The sequence below is a fragment of the Cervus canadensis genome, chromosome 11, assembly GCF_019320065.1.
Source record: "Cervus canadensis isolate Bull #8, Minnesota chromosome 11, ASM1932006v1, whole genome shotgun sequence".
NCBI lineage: Eukaryota > Metazoa > Chordata > Mammalia > Artiodactyla > Cervidae > Cervus > Cervus canadensis.
Genome location: NC_057396.1, coordinates 59,593,477 through 59,605,948, shown reverse-complemented (window position 1 = coordinate 59,605,948; position 12,472 = coordinate 59,593,477).

The following is a 12,472-nucleotide window of genomic DNA, read 5'->3' as shown; positions in this document are numbered from 1 at the left end:
AAAATGATAAATATTAAATAGTGGCATTAATTTCTATTATTTTACGTGTTTCAGAAAAGTCCCATCAACATTCACCTTTCATAAACAGGTAGTATTCAAGTTGGCATTTCAGATTTCCAAAGAGATATAGCATAACTTTTGTAATAGTGATTTTTTAAGATGTATTTTTAACTAAACAAGTAATTCATGAGTACTTTATTGTGTTACAACATTCAAACTTACAGAGATAACTAGTTTACAAAGTGACTTACAAGAAAGTATATAATAGTGATTTTTTAAAATATGCTAGACTAAGGAAAAGTTGTGAAATGTCAATATATTTAGGAGTGGAAAGGCAGAATAAAGCTTCCTGTTTCTTTCTTCTTCTCTCAGGCACCCAGTGGGTTCAATGTCCTTCAGCTTAGTGTCCCAGCTAGAGTGGTTGACAACTGTTCATGAGAAAACTGTCGAGTAGTTAATGTTCTATAGTTATTGCTCCAAAAAGGACCTTTAAAAAGAAGGGAAAACACCATCAATACAAAGTACTGAATCCTCATGCGGAATTCAGGCAACACTCAGAAAGTGTATTTTGCAGGGATAAAGGGGTTGGAGGGAGCAGAGGGAGAAGTGGGGAGACAGGAAAGAAGTGAAAAGTGAAGGGATCTAGCAGAAGCACAGTACCGGTGTTACCTCTATAAGCTGTCAAGCCAGTTAGGGACTGATCACATTTCTCAACCAGGGATAAGGGGAATAAAGTTTACTTTTGTCACTTGCCCAAGGTCATATGAACCAGAAGTACAAAGGCTGATCTGATTTTATTCTCTTTGTTATAAATCCCGTGTGTTGGACTTCCCTGGTGGTCCAGTAGTTATGGCTCCTCGCTTCCACTGCAGGAGGTGTGGGTTCTATCCCTGATTGGGGAAGATTCTACGTGCCACATGGCATGGCCAAAAAAAAAAATTACCCTGGCATTACTGCTCTGTCATCGTTCCAGGAGTGGCATAGCTGTGTTTAATTCTCCCAACAGCCGCATGAGACACATGTTCTCAATTTCAAAATGAAGGAACTGCCTCAGACAGGTTAGGTCATTTTGCCCAACGCCCCGCAGTAAAAGAGAGAGCCCTAGCTCTGCCCTAGTATTTCTGTTTCTCGAACAGACCCTGAGAGTCTGTGAACCTGTTTTTAGAGTCCTGAACATCTTCTTCGAGAACTTTTAAATTTTTTTTTATTTTCAAGATAATATTTGAGATGTAATAGAAGCATATTTTAGATAGCTTCTAGGTTTAGATCCTTCTAGGTTTAGATAGATTTAGATCCTTCTTAGGTTCTTTGGCAGATCTATTGACTTAAAACAGATGAACAGGAGAAAAACAGATTTAACTTCATACATACAAGAACCCCTCAAATATAAGACTCTTCCCCAGCAGCCTGAGAATAGAGGCTTATAGGCCATCCTTGAGCTAAGGAAGAGGAGTGTAGGGGTCTGGCACTTGAAAGGGAAGGAAGGCAATTCACAGAAAGATGGGAAGAGCAAATGTTTGGTAGACAAATGTTTGCTGAATCATGCAGATAAGCCTCCCAATGAGAAAAGTTAGTGTTGCTAATGTTTCTCTCTCTCTGGTACAAGCCCCCTATCTAAATTCTCTAATGCAGTAGAGGAAGGGACAAAAAGCTCTTCTTGAATCTGTTGAGCCTTGATTGTCTTCAGCTGGAAATCATCCACATGCCAAAGTGACAATTTGGGGTAGCCTGCCAGGAGCCCCATCATCAAGTCATGCAGTGACATTTCAGTGCAGGCGTTTGTGTTCACATTTATAATCATCATAACCCTCAAAGTCTTGGCAAACATGTGGATTTGCCCCTGGATTGGTGTGTCCTCATGTGCAATGACAACTCTCCTTCACTTGTACCAAGAGTTCATTGCCGGTTATAAGACCATACTTCTTTTCTGCAATGATAATCCCAACTGAAAAACTATTAGAACGTTATTTGATATATCAAGACAGTTGCAGCTCTGGAGTTTCTACGTAGGAGAGACTTTAATGGCTCTTCTGAATGCTAAGTTGCTTCAGTCATGTCTGAGTCTTTGCAACCCCATGGACTATAGTCTGCCAGGCTCCTCTGTCCATGGAATTCTCCAGGCAAGAATACTGGAGGGCTTGTCATGCCATCCTCCAAGGGACCTTCCCAACCCAGAGGTGGAAACTGTGTCTCTTACCTCTCCTGCATTGGCAGGAGGGTTCTTTACCACTAACACCACCTGGGAAGCCCTTTAATGGCTCTAGTGGATTGGCATTAGGAGCAACAAGAGTTGTCCTGAAGCTTCATTGACGAGGGAATGGTTTTCTAAAAATAAAATTGAGTCCTCTACAGAGAATAGCTCTCTCCAGGGAACTCTTTTAACATTTTCATAAAATGGTCATTTTTCGATTACTGTGTGATGTCTTTCACTCTTGCATTTGTTTGAAATAAAGTTCATTTCCCCCTTAGCCTGGTGTAATTCCTTTGCTCTAGTAACTTTGTGTCTTTTCTGATTGCTCAATTTAAATGTAAGAAACTCTGGAAATTCTTAACCAGATGCCATGGATATGGCACTGATCAGAGCTTTGCTCTCAGGAGTTAAATCAGCATTGAGTCTGGACTGCCAAATGGCTTAAAAAGAGCATAGATTTTAATAGCTAAAGTCACAGTTAGCTATGTAGACCTTTTGATTTCAGCGCTATAACACACAAGGTTCCCCTTGTTATCCAAAGTCATTCACCAGACTCTCTGAACCCAGGAACTGAGTTCATTTGGATAGCAAGGGATAATTTTATAAAGAATAAAACATGTCCCCCAAAGCTCTTTGTCTTTAGACAAAGTCTAAGAAGTCTCATCCATGGAACCAAGAAACAATACTGACCAAAACCATTCATTCCATGAGAAAACAGAGATCAACATTTCTTCCACAGGTTCTTTTTGTTCCTCTTTAACATGTCTTGAAAACAGAGTCATTTGGTCCTGAAGTGAGAAAAGAAACTATTTATACCAATGGCATTTAAAAACAGTATATCTGGAAATGCAATTAAAATTAAGGATGATAGCAGGAAACCATATACATATTGAGATTTAAAAGGTGAACATTTCACTAATACAAAAAGGAGATTTTAGCAATTAGATGCACCTTTAGTGATGAATGATTGCATGAAAAAAAATTGCAAGTTATGAAGACACAGTCAATTTGAAGAAGTCTATTCAGCCTTGGACTCCCCAGGTGTCTCACTGGGTAAAGAATCTACCTGCCAATGCAAGAGTAATGGGTTTGATCCCTGGGTTGGGAAGATCCCCTGGAGAAGGAAATGGCAACCCACTCCAGAATTCTTGCCTGGGAAATCCCATGGACAGAGGAGCCTGGTACACAAGCCCATGGGGTCTCAAAAGAGTCAGACACAATTTAGAGACTAGACGACAACAATTACTTAGCCTTACCTAGTAGAGGGGGAAACAATTAGTATTTAAGACCTTAACTGTCCTCTGTTTCATCTGTAAGATTGTTGGGGGTGGGGGGCATAGCTTATATCCATGAATTATAAAATATGAATGATTCTATCTTTATACCATAAACCCCTTGCAGACAATGACAGTGAAATTAAGTCCAGGGTTTAGCAAAAATGTCATTGAGTCCTTAACTAAGTAAAGGGATCCTGAAGCTGAGTTTGGGCGCAGGAGAGTGAGCTGAATGGTAAAGCAAAAGGGGTTTTAAGCCGTTGAGATCCAGTAATACGGAGGTCAGAAGGGAAGAGACCTAGAAAACACCAAGGAAATTTTCAAGAACAGGAGAATCTGATTCCGTTTTGCTATAGTCTTGGATAGTACTGCTGCATAATCCTCCTTGCCCCTTTCTCCAAATCCTCATCATACATCTGATTCCACAAATAACATTTTTTTCTCATGGGGGATAATAGGAATCAAGAAAAACATGACTGAGTCACATGCTGGGGTCATAACTGAGAGAGAAGTAACAGCAAAAGGCAGTATTCTCCTTAAACTTGGGCCAGAGGGATCCAGCTTCAGACTCCAAGCCCCATTCTAAAGCAGAGCTAATCATACTGCTGTGTGAATGCAACCCCAAATGGGGCTTGTTAGGTTTTCAAGCAAGGCTGAGATTCTATAGTTCCAACAAGCTTCTAGGTAATATTGATGCAGCTGGTCTGAGGACCACACCCTCCGCCTTTCCAGACCATGCTCTGATACCCTGCTCAAAGGACCCCAGCCCACACTTAGGACCTTCACAAGCTTTTTCGCTGGGTCCATCCTCCTAATGATAACCCATCTTGCTGCTGTGCATGCCAATAGGACTAAGGTTTGCCCCACAGAGTTGTTATTTGAGGGCCAGCACACAGAACTTAGACATGCTGGAATGGCCATGGCTGCACACGAAAGCTTTTCATGGTGGGAGACAGTGGAGGAGGGGAAACAGGAAAAAGAAAATTGGAGAATGGACAGGGAGCAGAGGGATTCAGTTGGCAGGGTTCAGCTCTCCCCACACTGCCAAATTCCAGGGGTGAATCAGAAGTCCAAGAATTCTAAATTGCAGTTCCAAATGGCAAAGAGACCTCCCTGATGGGGAGTGGATAAGAATCTGCCTGCCAATGCAAGGGACATGAGTTCGATACCTGGTCTAGGAAGATTCCACACGCCGCAGAGCAGTTAAGCCTGTGTCCCACAACTCCTGAGCCTACACCCTGGAGGCCCCCCAGCCGCAACTACTGAGCCAGAGTGCTACAACTACTGAAGCTTGTGTGCCTAGAGCCCGTGCTCGCAACAAGAGACGCCACCACAACGAGAAGCCCCTGCACTGCAACGAAGAGCAGCCCCTGCTCGCTGCAACTAGAGAAAGCCTGCCTGCAGCCACAAAGACCCAGCACAGTGAAAATAAATGAATAAATTGCAACCTGGCCTTCTATGTTGTTATGAAGACATATTTGTCAAAGTAGGAGGACAGTATTCTACTTAATAGTTTAGTATTTAAAAGTTCATTAAATATTTAGACAACTGCCGTGTGAGTTTTTCTTATTATTTCTACCCTGCCCTGGACTTTGCAAATGTTAGGGGCAGGTTCCTGCAAAGGCACAGGCCTCAAGCCAAGACAAGAGTGGTGTGGGAGCTGGATCCAGCGCGATGGAAATTTCATCAGAAAAGTGCCCATATTGGCAAGGGGGGGCCTTGGGAGGCTTCAGGTAACATTGGGTTACATTTAAATGTTTGGCAGTTATCACAATATAATAAGGCAGTCCTCAATAAAAAGATGGGGACCTCATTCCCAGAAAACTTACAAGATCCTTAGAGAATGTGTGAAAAAGAAAAGTAAGACCTTAGCCAGCTTATTTCATCTGTTGAAGTATGAGAGAAGCCAGTGACCACTCAACAAATTAAATAATATCTAAAACATTGAGAGTATTGCATCATTTTTAGTTTTCCAGCTAACAGAGAAATGGCATAAGCTACAGAGAATTACCAAATATATTTCAGTGGTTCTGTACATGAACTTTCAACATGAAGGGTTACAGTCAGAGTACAACATTACAGTCACACTTCTATGAACACAGAAAATCACTGTGCTAATATTCTTTTCTTCACAAGGCCATAGGAAGTCCTGACCAGTCAAATTCAGAACATACTTGCTTTTTCTGACTTAAAATTATTTTGTGTTGGAAAATAGTTGATTCACAGTGCTGTTTTAGTTCCAGGTATGCAGCAAAGTTCATATATAGAACACACTTGCTCTTAATAGCCATCAGATTTTCTTTCCTACTGGCTAAATTCAGTGTTATTAGAGACCAAGATCAGCAAGGTTGGTTAGGAGCAGCATGAAGTATAAACAGCACTGACCTAGGAATTGGAGATCTCTGGATTTTAGTCTCAACTCTAGACTCTAACAGCTTACAGAACCTGGGGAAGTCATTAAGCCTCTCTGTGACTCATCTTTAATTTGACTCTGTACATTTCAGCATACATTCTAGGGCATTTCTGAATGCATTCTTCATTTTTCCTCTTACAGTACTGCTCTTGATGATATTATTTTCTGCCACTGGAAGAACCAACATATCACAAAGAATGAAAGAGGAGATTATACATCAAATCTCATTTTTACTGGTGAGAATACTGAAACTAAAGTTCAAAAAGAATGTTTATCAGTTAAGGTCACTTAAACAGAAAGGGGGAATTTCCTGACTTGGAATCAGAAAGTCCAGGGCTAGGCAACATTTTCAGGGACACCTCTTCCCAGGTTCAAATTCAATGAAAGGGAATTACAGGACATCTCAATCACCCATTCAGCATTCTAGGATCTTCTTTTAATTTCCCAAGAATCCCTTGAGGTAGGTATTATTATTCTGTTTAATAAACACAAATATCTACTTCATGAAGTTATGACTTTAAAAGAAAACCATGCATTAAAAAAGCCCTCAGGAGAAAAAAAAAAAAAACTCTCAGCACAATCCCTGGCACAGAGTCAGAGCAAGAGATGTCAGTTATTTAATATATATTTACAAGCCAGACTTCAGCAATATGTGAACCGTGAACTTCCTAATGTTCAAGCTAGTTTTAGAAAAGGCAAAGGAACCAGAGATCAAACTACCAACATCCACTGGATCATCAAAAAAGCAAGAGAGTTCCAGAAAAACATCTATTTCTGCTTTATTGACTATGCCAAAGCCTTTGACTGTGTGGACCACAATAAACTGTGGAAAATTATGAAAGAGATGAGAATACCAGACCTCCTGACTTGCCTCTTGAGAAACTTGTATGCAGGTCAGGAACAACAGTTAGAACTGGACATGGAACAACAGACTGGTTCCAAATAGGAAAAGGAGTATGTCAAGGCTGTATATTGTCACCCTGCTTATTTAACTTATATACAGAGTACATCATGAGAAACGCTGGGGTGGAAGAAGCACAAGCTGGAATCAAGATGTCCGGGAAGAATATCAATAACCTCAGATATGCAGATGACACCACCCTTATGGCAGAAAGTGAAGAACCAAAGAGTCTCTTGAGGAAAGTGAAAGAGGAGAGTGAAAAAGTTGGCTTAAAGCTCAACATTCAGAAAACTAAGATTATGGCATCTGGTCCCATCACTTCATGGCAAATAGATGGGGAAACAGTGGAAACAGTGGAAAACAGTGGCTGACTTTATTTTTCTGGGCTCCAAAATCACTGCAGATGGTGATTGCAGCCATGAAATTAAAATACGCCTACTACTTGGAAGGAAAGTTATGACCAATCTAGATAGCATATTGAAAAGCAGAGACATTGCTTTGTCAGCAAAGGTCCGTCTAGTCAAGGCTATGATTTTTCCAGTGGTCATGTATGGATGTGAGAGTTGGACTAGAAAGAAAGCTGAGCACAGAAGAATTGATGTTTTTGAACTGTGGTGTTGGAGAAGACTCTTGAGAGTCCCTTGGTCTGCAAGGAGATCCAACCAGTCCATCCTAAAGATCAGTCCTGGGTGTTCATTGGAAGGACTGATGTTGAAGCTGAAACTCCAATACTTTGGCCACCTGATGCGAAGAGCTAACTCACTGGAAAAGACCCTAATGCTGGGAAAGATTGAGGGCAGGAGGAGAAGGGGACGACACAGGATGAGATGGTTCAATGGCATCACCGACTCAATGGACATGGGTTTGGGTGGACTCCGGAAGTTGGTGATGGACAGGGAAGCCTGGTGTGCTGCGGTTCATGGGGTCGCAAAGAGTCAGACATGACTGAGTGACTAAACTGAATTGTTTTCATATTTTACTATACATAATAGATTACAGATATTCTGTTATCTACACTGGTGGGTTTTGAATTGTGCTCGAAGGAAATAAAAGGTGGCACAAACAATGAATTGTTTGCCACCAATAATGAGAATTACTGAATGAGGAGCTCATGTCTTGATTTCTTAAAATGTATATTGTATATTTGTGTTTTCCATGCAAGACTTTGCTTGAAAAATGGATTTCACTGCTAAAAATAGATTATATGACCTCTGACATATTCCAATCCATTAATTTTTTTTTCATTAATTTTACTGATGATGAAATTGAAGCACAGAGAGATAAATTCTTAAATTCTCATCTTGGAACATCTTAATCTATCTGTTAGGATATATTCAGCTGCAAATATATAACAGAAAATACATGTTAACTGGTCTAAATAATAAAAGGAAATAATCAGTCACATAATAACAGGAAGGCCCATCAATAAGCAAGGCCTATTTCAAGGCTGGTTTGATTCCACAGCTCAGTGGTCAAAAAAAAGTAAAAAGACCAACACCTCAAAACGAAAAACTATGCACTTGCAAAGTTTGTTCTAGCAAACCTGAACTAACCCAGTTTCCCATCATTCTAGGTATAGAGAATAACAGAAGCAATGAGTTGGAGATAGGAAATGGAGCAGGACGACGTGTAGTCTATTTTAATTAGAGCCCTGCTTCTTTTAATGTAAGACTATTTTGATGAAAGAAGCAGTGTACTGATAACTGGACAGCAATAGAACTTCATTCTCCAATTATAATGGTTATCAAAGCATCTCTGCAGAAGGCGACAACCAGGGACTAGAGAAGGCGGGTCACATTGGGACACACAGGGATCCCACCCATGGGTGTCCCCAGGGCACTAAATGCTCCGAAGTTTAGCGCTTCACGCAGCATCATGGAAAGCACAACAAGAACATTTTATGTGACCTCGGGGGCCTTGTGTCCTCATTATGCCATGATTACCAGCCAGACAACTTCCTTCATGTTTCAGCTTCCTTAATGTGAAACTCTGGGATTAGGCAGCTGATGCACAAGCCACCTAAATTCAGAAATGGCCCCATGCCATGCAACAAGTCAAGCTAGTACTAATCCATGTTGCATTTAGCTTTCTAGTTGATGTACATCCTATGTGATGAATTGTGTAACATTCCAGTTGTATATTCCTCTGGGCTATGTTAAATTACAAGACATTATTCATGGATAATGTCTCAAAGTTCTGTAGAAATGAGGTAAAGGGTCTTACACCTAGAAAACTAGATTCGCCACTTCAATGTCGTTATAATTTAGAGTTAGACGACCAGAGAAACAGTGTTGAGGAATATGAAAAACCCAGGCCTGGAGATAAACACATTTGAGTTCCAATCTCAGGTCTGTCCCATCAACTGTGTCACTTGGGCTACGTCTTATAAATGTAATATTTGTACTCGCTTCCTCAAATTGTGAGAATTATAGGAGCAATTTATCTGTAGCACTTACACGATGCCTAGCTCTTAATAAATTAAATTACATAAGCCAAATAAAATCATCAAATTAAGATGTAGCAGGGTACCGGTAGCAGTAAAGATCTAGGTTATTGAAGGAGACATCCTTTTATACTAATCCTGGTAGCCATCCGGTTTTCCTCTGAGGAATCCCTTATATCCTGCCCTTGCCCCCATCCACATGCTTCAGGATAACTTGATGCCATCCCAGCTGCAGGACTGGACTGATGACTAAAACCTAAGCAATCAGGTCACTGTATTCCACTGGCTTAGCAATGCTTTAGGGATGGGAACACGACCCACTCATGTATAATGACAGTTTTGCTGGGAAAGCTGAAAGAAAGAAGCCTAACTTTATTCTGTTGGGTCTGAAGCTTGAAGAAGATGCCTTGTGGCTTTTGGCAGTCGTCTTGCCCCAGATAGGGGGATGGGGCATGGGAAGCAGGGGAGCCAATACAGGGGAAAGCAGACACAGACACAGTGACAGCAAGAAACAGAGGCCTAATGACATAAGCGGATGCCTAAATTCACCTGTGCTAAAATTATCATTGACTTACACAATAAGTTCCCTCGTTGGCTTACATTACTTTTGCAATCAAAAGAGCCTAAATTGATACACCCAAAGATACTTATTTTAAGATATTTGTATTAGGAAATAGACTGGCAACTCATCCAGATGGCACTAGTGGTAAAGAACCCACCTGCCAATGCAGGAGACATGAGACACAGGTTCAGTCCCTGGGTCAGGAAGATTCCCTGGAGGAGGGCATAGCAACCCACCCCAGTATCCTTGCCTGGAGAATCCCATGGACAGAGGAGCCTGGTGGGCTACGATCCACAGTGTCTCAAAGAGTCAGACACAACTGAAGCAACTTAGTATACACACACCATATAAATGAACTAGAGGGGGGGGGAAGGCGTAAGATCATTTGCATGGATGCAACAAAAGAGGGGAGTTGATAAATTGAATATCCATTGATGATTTTTAAAAAATAATAGTAAGGAATGTTTTAAAATAGGAATGGAAGAAATCTTCCTTATTCAGATAAAAGGTATTGGGGGGAGGAAGGCAAATAATTAACTGAGTGAATCAGTTAAATCTTTTCCCTAGAGGTTGCAAAGACATTTCCTATCATAGCCTCTGCTTAACTTTGTTGGGTATGCTGGAGGCCCTAGATTGTGCAATAAAGGAATAAAGGAAATACAAGATACAGCAATTGAAAAAAGAAGGGAAAAAATGTCATTTTCAGATTATACAATAATGGAAAAAATCCAAAAGAGTCTATTCATACATTATTAGGGCAGTAGGAGATCTTAGCAAGGTTCCTAGGATACAAAGTCCATACAGAAAAATCAACAGCATTTTAATACTCCCCCAAAAATTAGAAAATGAAATTTGAAAAGTGATATTACAGACAACAGCATTAATAATATTGAGTACCTAGAAGTAAATTGTTTTTAAAAGGCATAAGACAGACTTCTATAGGAAAAATGATAAAATAATATTGAGATACATTGAAGAAGCACTGATTAAATGAGGAGTTATACCATATTCATTAAGCAAAATTTTCAATGGAATTTGGGCAGTTTGTTTTGTGTTGTTTTGTTTTTAGAACTTGACAAGCTAATTTTAAAACATATGTGATGATGCAAAGGGCCAAAAGTCTCCAAGACATTGTTAAACAAGAAAAATGACCAGGGATTTGTTTCAACAGATATCAAGATATCAAAGCTATGATAATTAAAACAGTGTGGAATTGATACAGTCATAGACATAGAAACCAATAGATAAGAAAAGGATATCCGAAAAAAAAAATAGGACCCACATATATGTGGAACTTGATTAGACAGAAGTGGCAATACAGGGCATGGAAAAAGGACTGTATTTTTTAATAATGATGCTGAGACATTTAACTATATATGGGGGGAAAAATGACATTGACCTGAAAAATACTGACCTCATTGGTAAACAGGAATGTGCAATTTAAAAATCACAAGGAGATACTACTCCATACTCGTCAGAATGGCTGGAATGTAAACATCTGAAGTACCAAGTGCTAGAGAGGGAGCGAAGTAACAGGCATTTTCCTACACTGTTTATGGGAGCATGAATTGGTTCAATTACATTGGAAAACAGATTGGAATGATCCATTAAAGGCAATGCACACCCTCTGGCCCAAACATTCAGTTCCACTCCAGGAATGTGTCCATGTTCTCAAGCTTCCAGCAACAGTAGAAGAGATGTTTTTTTTTTAAGTGTGATATATTTGTACAATGGAAGGTTGTCATTGTTCAGTCACTCAGTTGTGTCCGACTCTTTGCAACCCCATGGACTGCAGCATGCCAGGCTTCCCCACCCTTCACTATCTCCCTTTATAGCAATGATAATGAACAAGCTTTAGCTATCTACCACACAAGTGGGTGTTCAAAATAGTCGAGAAGCCAGACAACAAAAATACATGCTGTAAAATTACATTTTAAAGTTTCAAATAGGCAAAACACAAAATGTATTGTTTAGAAAGTTTACAAAGGTTGCAAAATTATAAAGAAAAGCAAGGATGGAATTCCTATAAAAGAAGAAGTATGAAAATAAAAAAAAAGAAGTATGATGGAGAAAGAGCCTCTGGGGACTGTCAATATTCTGTTGGTGCCATTCAGCAGGACTTCCTGGGATGACAGTAATTCTCTACATCTGAGCTGGCCAATATCATAGCCTTTAGTCACGTGTTGCTATCCAGCATTTGAAATGTGGCTAGGGTAACCGAAGAACTGAATTTTAATTTTATTTCATTTTATAATCTAAAATTATTTCATTTAAAATTTAAATAGCTACTTGGGGGAGAATGGGTACATGGGTATGTATGGCTGAGTCCCTTCGCTGGTTTACCTGACACTACCGCAACATTGTTAAAATTGGCTTTGTGTGTGTGTTTGTGTGTGTTAGTTGCTCAGTCGTGTCTGACTCTGCAACCCCATGGGCTGTAGCCCACCAGGCTCCTCCGTCCATGGGATTCTCCAGGCAAGTATACTGGAGTGGGTGTGTGTTAGTCGTTCAGTCATATCCAACTCTTTGCGACCACGGACTGCAACCATCCAGGCTCCTCTGTCCATGGGATTTTCCAGGCAAGAACACTGGAGTGGGTTGCTATTTCCTTCTACAGCTGGAGTGAGTAGCCATTCCCTTCTCCAAGGGATCTTCCCTATCCAGAGATTGAACCCGGGTCTCTTGCAT